Genomic DNA, 12,281 nt, shown 5'->3' on the forward strand with positions numbered 1-12,281 from the left:
TTATCATACACATGTGCTCGTTCAAAAGCCTCTTCCCCAACATCACGGATCATGTCCTCTAATCGATCTTCATTCATTTCTACTTCATCATCAAGATTATCAACTCCCACACATTGAGATGTGTTACTATAATTTTTCAATCGTTCACCATGCCAAATCCATATTGTATAATTTTTGCAAATCCTATCACAAACTAAGTGCTCTCTTATTTCGGGAACACCTAGTCTCTCTCATTCAAACAATTAACACAAGGACAATATAACCTTTCACTATTGTCAACAGTATTTTTCTTAGCAAATTCCAAAAATTCTTTCACCCCATTATCATACTCGTCACTCGTTCGTCTAGCATTCATCCAACTATGATCCATATGTCACCTCCTAAAGAATATAACTAATGTTATTATCTTCAAACTATTTTAAAAAACTAAGTTCCTAATTAAATTAAGATTTGAAAAAATTTCGACAGAATCTCCCCTAAAAATTAGATCTCCTAAGACTTTTAAAAAAAATTTACAAGAGAAAATTGACAATTTTAAACCAAATAAATGATCACATACAACAACCTGAGGCCTTATGAAGCCACTAACAGCACTCCCAGCAACAATCAATATCATTAAAAACTAAATTTAAAAAAATTAAAGGAAAGAATAAATTAAAAAAAAATTTCGACAGAGTCTCCCCTAAAAATTGGACTTCCCAAAAGTTTTAGAAAATTTTACACGGAAAAATTAACAATTTTAAACCAAATAAATGAATCACAAGCAACAACCTGAGGCTTTATGAAGCCACTAACAGCACTCCTAGCAACAATCAATATCATTAAAAACTAAATTTAAACATTATAAAATTTAAAAATTTATATTCAACACATACCTGGGTGGTGGCAGCTGCAGCAACGGCTCAACACTGAGAGGGAGGGAGAAGGAGTGGTGGAGGGGGGCAAGAGGGAGGGAGAGGGGCAGGGGGGCGGGAGAGTGAAGGGGTGGGCAAGGGGGGAGGGGGAGGGGGAGTGGGCGGCGGGACGAGGAGGAGGGGGAAGGCCGAGGAAGGAGGAATGGGAGGGGGACGGGCGGCGGGACGAGGGGGAGGGGATAGGCGGCCGAGGAAGGGGGAGTGGGAGGGGGAGGGGGTGGCTGGACGAGGGGGAGAGGGAGGGGGTTGGGTGGACCTAGGGGGAGTGGAAGGGGGCGGCCGGGCGAATCGAGGGGGAGGGGGAGTGGCCGGCGAGGGGAGGAGAGGGAAGGGGAGCGACAGGACGAGGGGGAGGGGGAGCAACAGGACGAGGGGGGGCTGGGCAGACCGAGGGGGAGAGGGGAGTGGCCGGCGAGGGGAGGAGGGGGAGGGGGCTCGGCGAACGAGTGGGAAGGCTGGGCGGACAGGGGGGAGGGCGGCCGGCGAGGGAGAAGACGAAGGGGAGGGGGAGTGGGCGGACGAAGGGGAGACGAGAGGGAGGGCGTGAGAAGGAGGAGACGAGGGAACTGATGAATGAAGGGAGAAATGAATTTAAAAAACATTTTTTACACCGGGTGTCCAGGTACCCGGTGTAAAAACTATACTTTTTACACCGGGTGGGGGAACTCGGTGTAAAAAGGTAAGTTTTTTACACCGGGTGCCTGGACACCTAGTGTAAAAAGTGTCACATAATTCAAGATAATTATAAAAATGCCACCGCCTTTATTTTTTACACCGTTTGCCTTCCAACCGATGTAAAAAGTACCCCATAAATTTTATATTTTATACTAGTGACAAAATCCTCAATGGAATTAAAGGAAAACTTGACCACGTAGTAGTGCATCTTAAGAATGATATCAATAGACTTGGTGACATGATGCTTTACCTAAATGGAAAGCTGGATAAAATTATGGATCACCTTGGGATCTTAGACACATAAAAAGAAAATGTTAAAAAAGAAGATGAGGCTGGTCCTTTAAGATTCAAAGAAGGTTCAGTGCACATAATGGATTCCTCTTTAACCTCTAAAATATACTCTGATCTACCCTACTAATCATTTAGAATGCCCTCACTAGTTGATCCTTCTTCTCAAGAGCAAGAAAATCTTCTTTCTTAAAGAGATTAAGGATCTTCCATTCATCTTCAACAAGAACACCAACCTTTAGACTCCCAATCTGAATATCAAAGCCATCCTGATACCTCAAAGCCTATTCATCCTTTTGGTGGCATGCCACATTCTCATATCCCTTCTCCACCAAAATCCTTAAACATAGCCAAAACTATAGAAACACCTTCCTTTGAGGAATTGTTTGAGGATATTGATGATATGAATCTTATTAAACTCATTGGTAAACTCACCTAAAATGTTGGAGAGCTGGCCACACCTTCATCCATGCCCATGCCTATGGGCTCTCCTGCCATTTCCTCTACACAATCAGTAACAAAATCTTTCCAAATGAAGAAATCCATACCCAAACACAAACAAACCTAACCTTCTCTCTATTGAACTATTGAGGAACCCATTATTGAAGAACCTGAGGATTAAGGACCTGAAGACCAGCCTTAATACTATCAACTTCCTATTCCTCCAAAAGGGCAAGTTGAGAATGCTATTCAAGATTCTTCTCCACCTCTTCCTCAAGCTATTAATGGCTCAAATAAAGCATTGGATCTTATTCCATCTATAGATCTAAATGATTCTTCCACTTGGGCAATTGTTCTATTAACTTTTGCCTTCAATCTAAATTCTCTATCTGATAGAGAAATTTTAGAATCCTATCTCAAATATCGAGTTCCTCTCTCTTAGGAAGGCCTGCATCTTTTTGATGATGCTAAAGGGGAAGAAAACCTATGTAGAGAGATAGGCTAGGCTTAAAAGGGAGTTATATAATTAAGCCTTAGGAAGAAATTCTTTTTCTTTGATGATATGATTGTAATATTTTTTGTTATCAATAAAATTTTATGTTTTTTATTCAATCTCTTTACTTAATTATGCACTTTTATCTTTCAATTCTCCCATATCTGTTTAAGGGGGAGTTTCATATTAAATAGAACTAAGAACCTTGATCTTAAAGTTTTGTCATCATTAAAAAGGAAAAGATTGTTGGATCATTATTTTGGTGATTACAAAACTTAAAGAAGAGGTATTTGTTATGTGCACCGATATAAAGAATCAAGGATGTAGACAAAACCTCAAGAGTATGAAGAATCAAGAGAAGTTTAGGATAAATAATTTTAAATTCTCTTAGATTCAATGTGAAAACTTAGAGAGCTTAATCACTTTTCTTAATTCATTAAATGGATGCATCATATGTCTCTTTTATATACATTAAGACACATCTAAATATGTTAAAGCTTACAAACTTTAGCCCTCTTGCATATGGTTTTTCATAGAAAAGGTTTGTATAATGAAAAGGTAGAATTACTTGTGATTCTACAGGTCACTCATGAGTTTTTACATGTTAGGCACACTGACTGCTAGATCACATGAGTGTGAAGAAGTGTTTCACACGTGAATGAGCACTTATATCATATGTTGCCTTATGCTTTGTCTTTGCATGCAAAACCACATGGGAAAGGCTTCAGTGTTCACGAAAGTTTTAGCACTTGAGCTTTATTGAAATACAACTAAGTGCAAAACCACACATGAGACAAACGGTATCATGTATGATTTGTCACTTGCTAAACAATCACACATTCTTTTTGTTAAGTTTTAAAACCTCTTAAGCCAAGCTAAAATTATTCATATATATGATCATTGATTTATAAATTCATATCTCTTGATCATGCAAAAATCTTGCTTGAGATGTGTTGAGTTCTACGTATGAATATACATCAGGTAAGTTTATACTTCAACACTTGCAATTTCACGTGTGATATGTTTTTGGTTCCACAGAAGTTTTGATCAAATTAAATGGCCTTGGCATTCTGCTAGCCATTTCACATGAGAGAGAGTAAGGGTTCCATGTTTGATTTGTTACATAGAATTGATAATAGTTTTTGACGTATAAAACCATGAATGATAGCAAGTAGTGCATTTGCAAGTTTTAGAACTTATTATGATAGTATATTAATAAGTGCTAAACCATACAAGAGAGCAATGAGGTACCACCTGTAACACTTGCCCTGAGTGTTATCCAAAAATCACATAATTTAAATAAACTAAGTGTGGTTAAGGAGTTGATCGTCTAACCAAGTTAAGAAATAAATCATTTAAAACCTAAAAAAAAATTATAGGTTCTACCTATAGCGCACGGAAGCAAGCTAGATGAAATATGATTCTGTCGTGATAGCATTAAATTGCTGTCATGACAACCCTCCTAGGCCAACTTTCGGGAGGCACCGTTCCGTCATTCGACCTCCGATCGAAGTGATTTTAAAGCTCACACGTCACATTCAAAGGGTACCATAAGTGTACCAAATTTCAAAAAGATCCAACGATTAGATTGAAAATTAGATATGTTAAATGATTGGTTATTTCTAACTTTCGAGGTGCACCATTTCATCATCCGACCTCCGATTGAAGCGATTCCGAAGTCCACATATCACTTTTAAATAATACTATTAGCATACTAAATTTTGGAAAGATCCAACAGACGGATTGAATTTCGTGCATGTTACAACATCAACAAATATTGCTGTCATGACAGCACTTTTGCTGTCATGATAGCTCCTCCGGACCAAATTCAAGAGTGTACTGTTCCTCCATCCGATTTCCGATCGACATGATTGTAAAGCCCACATGAAGCTTATAAAAATTTTTACTTGTGACCCAAATTTTAGAGAAATCCAACGGTCAGATTAAGATTTGGACACCCGGATGCAAAAGTGCAGTTTTTTGGTAAATACCATTTTCAAAATTGTCCAAATCTCATCCTAATGGTCACAAACTTGTAGGAACACTTTGGACACATCAAATAGGACTAAAAACACCTGATAGAACATTTAAATAATAGAAAAATCCTTTATACCAAATTTTGACCACCCGGGTGCCATTTCCCAAAATGGACCCTAAACCCTGAAAATGCACAAATTACACAAGAGTGGCCAAAAACTATTCCAAATATCATATACACATATGAATATACATGCTAAACATTTTCACATGACTCAGAGATCTCTGTGGGGCCCACACACCCACTCTCTCTATCCAAGATATATGTTTGCCCATAGCACACCATTTACAATGCAACCACTTTGCATTTGCTTATGGAATCACATATATACCAAAATAAATATTTGCTTGTAGTGAAAACTTGGTCTACTAAATAAATCCATCAAAACTCCACACCATAGCCAAGTTTCCTAGCCACAAGTCTATAAGCAGACAAAAAGTTATACACAAGTCATACAATCCACACATACTCACACACATATACATAATCATATCCTACTGGCACCCTAATTCTAAATACATTACAATAGATTTGCTCAAAAGAAAGGGATTGCAGTTCTTTACAATTCACAAACAACCCCTAGCTCTGCTCCTTTCCCCGTCCTCCACTGGTTCCTTCGCCTGAACCTAGAAATATTGAAAAGAAAGGGGTGAGACAACCACAGTCTCAATAACAGAGAAATCTACATTGATTATTACAAAGTAAGCCATAATCAAATAAATGAATAATAAATTTAACATAGTATATAATTTAGCCATTTAAAATGCATGAATACATGACGTAGGCCGGTATGGCCTTTCATGATCAACAAAATGCCTCTTGGCACTTTTTAACTTGCAGGTAAACCTTATACCTACTTGTACCTCCACAGGCACAAAACATAATCTAAGGCATGATCTAATCCACCAAACCACTTATGCCCCTTCAACGTGAATCCTGAGCAGTTGAAGCTAACTCCCTCTCAGAGTCAGCCCGACTTACTCTCCATGTGAGGGCTACCTTGGCCTAAGCACTCAACCTCACACTTCATATGTTCAATTCCCTCCCCCACTGAGAGGTGTCGGACACTCAATACACTAACTACTTTAGTGCACTGAGCTCACAATACGTAAGGCAACACTAAGTACTAGCAGTGTGCCATAGAATATCAAAAGTCCATACCTTCTCATTGGTGAACTCCAACCAAGATCATGCCTTTTATTCGTGTCTACCTTTCTTAAGTATTGATTACTTCAACACTTAAGGTAGTATAATATTTATAAATCTCCCTTAAACGGTTCCTTAGCCTATCTAAGGTACCTTACTTAGTTACATTTCCTTAAGTCAACTTCTATTCCTTATGATTAAAATACATGTAAACAAATCTCATTTCATAAAAACATTGTTGTTAAACAATTAGAAAACATATTTGTACTATAATCAAAGTAGTACACCATAACTCCTTATAAAGCACGTTTAATCTTTTAAAACATGTAATGCATGATAGCTAGTAATATTTATTCAAAAATAGCTAAAACAAAGTAATAAGAAATATAAATTCCCCTGTTACCTCAACTCTTTGGTACCAAAAGGGTTTCTCTTGTATAAAATAGGACTCGGCTTATTCCTTAACTTCCGAACAAATTCCACCAAAAATCCCTACAACATATAAGTAATCCACATCACTTATCATGACAAATAGCATTAACGAAGACTATAACTCATACCACACAACTTGGGTCAATGAGTCATAATCCATCCTAATGGTCTATATATTAAACCAACTATTCACATAGTATCACCTAACCACCAAAACCATTTATTAGCCATCACTAGGCTAATTTTTAATTTATATAATTTTTAATCAATTAAAAACCTTCACTTAGTATCACCAACTTTCACCATTAGCCCTTATAATGAAAATCAAACCTTAATTTAAATCTTATTAGGCTCAAATAGTAAAATTATAACTAAATCAATAAGCTTAAACTATTGAGGAGCAAAACCCAATCTCTCAAGATTTAATTTGTGCCTAAAACACCTCTTTTCATCCAATTATCTACTCAAAATATTAGGGCATCATGTAGAAACTCAAAACAACCTCCTAAGAACCCAAGGAAACTAAAGCTTACAAAAATAAAGCATTTTGGATCAACTTTCAGAAATTTTCTTTTCCAAAATTGAGAAAACAAAGAGGGAGAGAAGAGGATTGAAGTAGGGAGTTTACCTATCGCATAGCCGAGCTCGCAACGGCCGCAAAGCCTCCTAGATCCAAGCCTAACTCCCTCTCTTTCTCCTTTCTTCTTCCTCTCTCTCTCTCTCACTCACGCGTTCGTTTCCTTCTTTTCCTTGTTTCCTTTTCTGCATTTCTGCATCTTTTTTCCCTCTTAAATTGCTGATATTAAACTTTGGGGAAAACTACAATAAAAGGCCCAACATTTTTTATTATAACACAAAAGCCTGGGTCAACTTTGGTAATTTTTTTCATAGTTAAAAATCAAATAAAACCAAACTTTTGTTGAGAAAAATTCAAACTCTGGACCTCTATCAAATTATTCTAAATTTTAATTTAATTATAAATATTTTATTTTATTTTTTAAAAATAAATTCGCGTCTTAAAATTTTTGGGATGTTACATCACGCATGATTAATTACATTGAACTGAATGATTATTCATGAGTGCAAAACCACGCAAGAGATCATTACATGGTACCACACATGATTAAGCACATAGAACTGAATGATCTCAGTACTACAAAAAAGGGCATATTGGATAATTCTTTTTGTTTATGTTAGACAGTTATAAATTGTTCAATGTTACACCATTATATAGTGATAAAACAAATATTGGATAGTTATTAGAACTATCCAATATTATAATATTAGATGGTTCAAATATCCATCCAAGATACTGTCAGAATAATCAATGCTAGGCAAAATATATTGGACGGTTATTTGCCACAACCATCTAATGTTACAAGTATATTGGACGGTTATCATAATAACTATCCAACATACTCTATAATATTAGACGGTTGTGAATATAACTGTCCAATATTTGATTATATTGGACAGTTATTATGAATAACTGTCCAATATATTGAATTTTTTTAAAAACGCTAGTTGCATTTCTTGCAGTTCCCTGCAACATTATGATGCAAATACAAACCAATCTAATCCAATTCAGTCCAATCCATAATTATACTAAACTAACAATTTTATTAAACAAAAAAATCGTTTCTTATACAATTGTTAAAATTTATTTCCTATACAATTGCTCAACATAATACTAAGTAAAACAAAGTTATTTTCTATACACCAAAATTATTCTAAAACAAAGTTGTTTCACTTATGTTTGGCCCACAGTTGGAAAATATACTTACATCATTCCTCAATAACTTCATTGATATGATGATCCCTAAATTCTTCATAGTATGAATCGGGATAATACTGCAATAATATAATATGACAATAAAGTTAATTACTTTAAAAAATTAAAATTCATAATTACATATAATTGTATCTAAATAACATACATACCATAGTGGGGATTACAGTCATCCTAATGTCTTTAAGAAATCTCATGATACAATATCCATAATTCTTGCTACATGCTATTTGTCACGGGCATTGCATAAAAAACCAATAAACATGCTATTAAAATAATTAGGAAATCAAAATTGATTGTTAAAATTAGTAGTGATAAGTACCTTTATTATCTTCCAATTAGGGTAGGCCAGATCATACGACTTGTATCTTAATAGTACAGGCAAGTTCTTTTCGGTGTAATAAAGCACCACAGCCCTGATAAGAAAAAAATAAGTTGAAATTAGAAATTCAAAATGAAAAAATATATAAATATTAATCAAAATATAAACTTACAAATTAAATAATTCCCTCATGTCTAGTCTATTATCTGGCTGCTCACTAGCAGAATCCAGATAGTAAAACTTTGCAGTTTTAACAGCAGTCGGCATAATACCAATCAACATCTAGTGGCTCCTAAAACAATTTGAAATCATATGTAATGAAACTTAAAATGACGAGATAAATTAAATTAATTAGGATATTACTGAACTCACCCTTGTACATAAGGTACCAAAAATAACGTCTTTACAGTAGGGTTCTTTGTCTCGAAGTACATTGCTAATTTGAGCTTGGCTATGCTGCACCTCTATAGTGATGTTGTGATAAGCAGAGACATCATGAGGACAGACAAAGATAAATTTTGATGCAAGATCACCAAAGATGATAAAATTTTTATATAGGTACCTAAATGAAAAATAAACAAATTATTATATTATATTAAATTTAAAATATAATAAAAAGTCATATATGTACTTCATATAAAAATGAACCACATTTTGGCTTATTGAAACGCACTTAAGAATTTTGTTGACTATTTCAATCCTAATCACATCATGTTTTTCTCTACCATACATGCTCTGGTCAAAGCTGATAAGCACTATAGAATCAGCAAACAACTTTGCATAAGCCTCAAGTGTGCTCTAGAATGTTTTTGGTAGTTAGTTCGCATGGCTTTTTTAACCTTAGATAATTGGCCTGATTGTCTAGTGATGCCCTTCCCCTTGGACTGCACACCAATTATGTAGTTAGAGACCAATGTAGGTAATATATACACAAATAGGTAACTAGCGTATCTGTTGTCAATTTTGTACTTTATCTTATACATAGAAGCAAACCCTAGGCCATGTAATAAAGTTACCACTTGCTTCTCCAATAGTAAATGCACTAAGGTGGGAATGGGCAACAAGTAGTTGGCATTAATGGGTTCAAGAATCAACCATCGCAAATAGTCTTTAGGCATCGACACATTGTGTATGGTATTTTCCTAAGGGATATTAAACATATGGCCTCTTGCCACTTTATGTCTATTAGGGCTATTTGTCACGAAAAGCAATTATGCTCGCCCTAAATGAAAATAAGTACAAGTTAATGAAATAATTGTGAACTAAAATTAAGGAATAAAAATAATATATACCTCAGGAATTTGACCAGATGGCTTGGCCATAGTGCAATTATCTATCTTGCTGGGCCTAATGTGCTTAAAAGGTGACCTCCTAGATTTGTTAGCCTTAAGCAGTGCCTCAATCATCTTTTGCTATGCTTCTACAAAGCATTAAACTCAGCTAAAGAAGGAACATCTTTTGGAGTGTTCTTTTTGCCCACTATTTGTTTCCTCGAGACCCCTATGCCAACAACCCTAATATGACCTGGGTGATCATGATTCCCCAATGCCTTTTCTAAGACATCTTCAAGATTGCCTTTAGAAACTTCTTCTGAGATGAAACTTTATTCATCATAATTTAGAAATCATAAGTTATTAAAATAGAAATTATTAACATGTTATCTAAAGTTAAGAATGATAGTACTTACAACTTTTTCAGTAAGTTCTTAAACATATTCACCTATATAGTTGCCATCTTTATTAGTCCAGCCTAATATAAATAGTCTAGCCTGCAAGATAAAGCTCTCTAGTGTTCCTTCTTCACTGATCTATGCATTAAAATATATTAGTAACTTCACATATTGCATATCAATTAGTAAATTCAAAACATACCACTTCTTGCTTAATCCCTGAATACCCTAAGCACCTTTTTAGTAAGGGGAAAAGATTTTTTGCCCTTAACTCTCTATTCTTCTGGATCAATTCCTACAAAAAAAGAGTAAAAGTACCATAAGTCTAGTGATCATTTCATATAAAAAAATTACATAAAATATCATGATCCTTACCAAGAATGACTTGTTAAGGCGCCTAGCAACAAAAGCATCCCAATGCCCTTATTTGACAATAGGTCTTATCAACTTAGGGAATGTAAGACTAATATGGCCACCGGCATGAGTTATGTATTTTGATCCTATAAAATATCGAAAGGCTCGATGTTCCTTACATGTTACTTCCATGACAAAATGCCTTCGACTGGCATCAATCTTAAATACTGCCTGCTCAATCAACAAATTAAAGATATAAGTTAGAAAGTTAACATGATAATGTAATAAACCAATTAATATTATTAGTACATATATATTACCTCAACTTGTTCCCATATGAAAGCCATAAAGGCTGAATCAACATCATGCCAACTATTAATTGATAATCTTAAATATCCTTAGTTATAGCCCTGATGTAGCTAGAAAATTTATGCTTGTTGGTCCTAATTGACTGACCCTTAAAATTTCATTGAAGAGAATATTTTTTTCTAGCCAATCGTCTTCGATTAACCTCACCTATCAATACTAAACCTTTCCTAATTGATGTAGCCACAATTTCTTGAGCATTTTTAGCCATAAGCTGACTAGTAGATGTAGAGGGATGATCACCCATTGGCAGGTCAGGAAGTTGGTCAGTCGGCAAGTCAGGGGATGAATTGGTGGCATTGGGAGGATTATCCAATAAGTAATTGGTCAGAGTGGGGTCACCATGTCTCTTGGGTGGTATTTTAGGAGCCATTTACTTGTAATGAAATAGTTAAAAGATAAAACACAAATTCTAATTAAGAAAATTAAAATACACAAGGATAAGAAATAGTAATTAAAATACACAAGGCTAAGAAATAGTAATTAAAATACACAAGGCATAAATTGTAATTAAGAAAATTAAAATACACAAGGCTAAGAAATATAAAATACAAGGCAAATAGTAATTAAGAAAATTAAAATACACAAGGCACATATAAAATTTTAAAAAAATTGATCACCACAAGACTAAATCTTTTTCTTTTTCTCATCTTCTTTTGAACTTTTTCTACCTTGATAGCTTGATTTAATAATCTTCTCTTTTATTACCCTTTTTTAAAATTCAAATACCTTCATTGTGATCATGTCTTATATAGTTGGCACCATCTTCGATGAGATTGCTTTCAAGTGCAGTCCCCTCAAATAGATCATCCTCAACAGCATCAATTATCTCTCCAATTATTTTTTTAACAATAAAACAATGAACCACTTTTATTTTGCAGGATTAGGAATATAGAATTCTTGTTTAGCTTGTGATGCCAAAATAAAAGGCACATCTTTATTTTCATGCCTTATAAGATTCACTTGTATGAACCGAAATGATGCATTATATTGAAGGTTACTTTTATGATCAACCTAATTATAACCAAAGACTGGAACTTTAAACTTAACATAGTCTAACTCCCATATGTATTCACTCACTCCAAAATATGACATTGATACACATATAAGATTTTTGTCTTTGATATGGGAAATATGCATCGCTTCAACTATAAGAGCTACACCATTATTTTATATTATGCTTCGATCATCCAATTTCACACACACACACACACACATATCCAATTTCATAAAACCATTTAATTATGAATAAGTATATAAGTGGTGATATTAATTGTATGTGAGTTAAGTGTCATACAGATATATGTAGTAAGGTTTTGGCCACTTGCTTTTAGTTTGTGCTTGTATGGTGAAT

The sequence above is a fragment of the Prosopis cineraria genome, unplaced genomic scaffold (genome assembly GCF_029017545.1).
Source record: "Prosopis cineraria cultivar Desert tree isolate PC_DT_omini unplaced genomic scaffold, ASM2901754v1 PC10, whole genome shotgun sequence".
NCBI lineage: Eukaryota > Viridiplantae > Streptophyta > Magnoliopsida > Fabales > Fabaceae > Prosopis > Prosopis cineraria.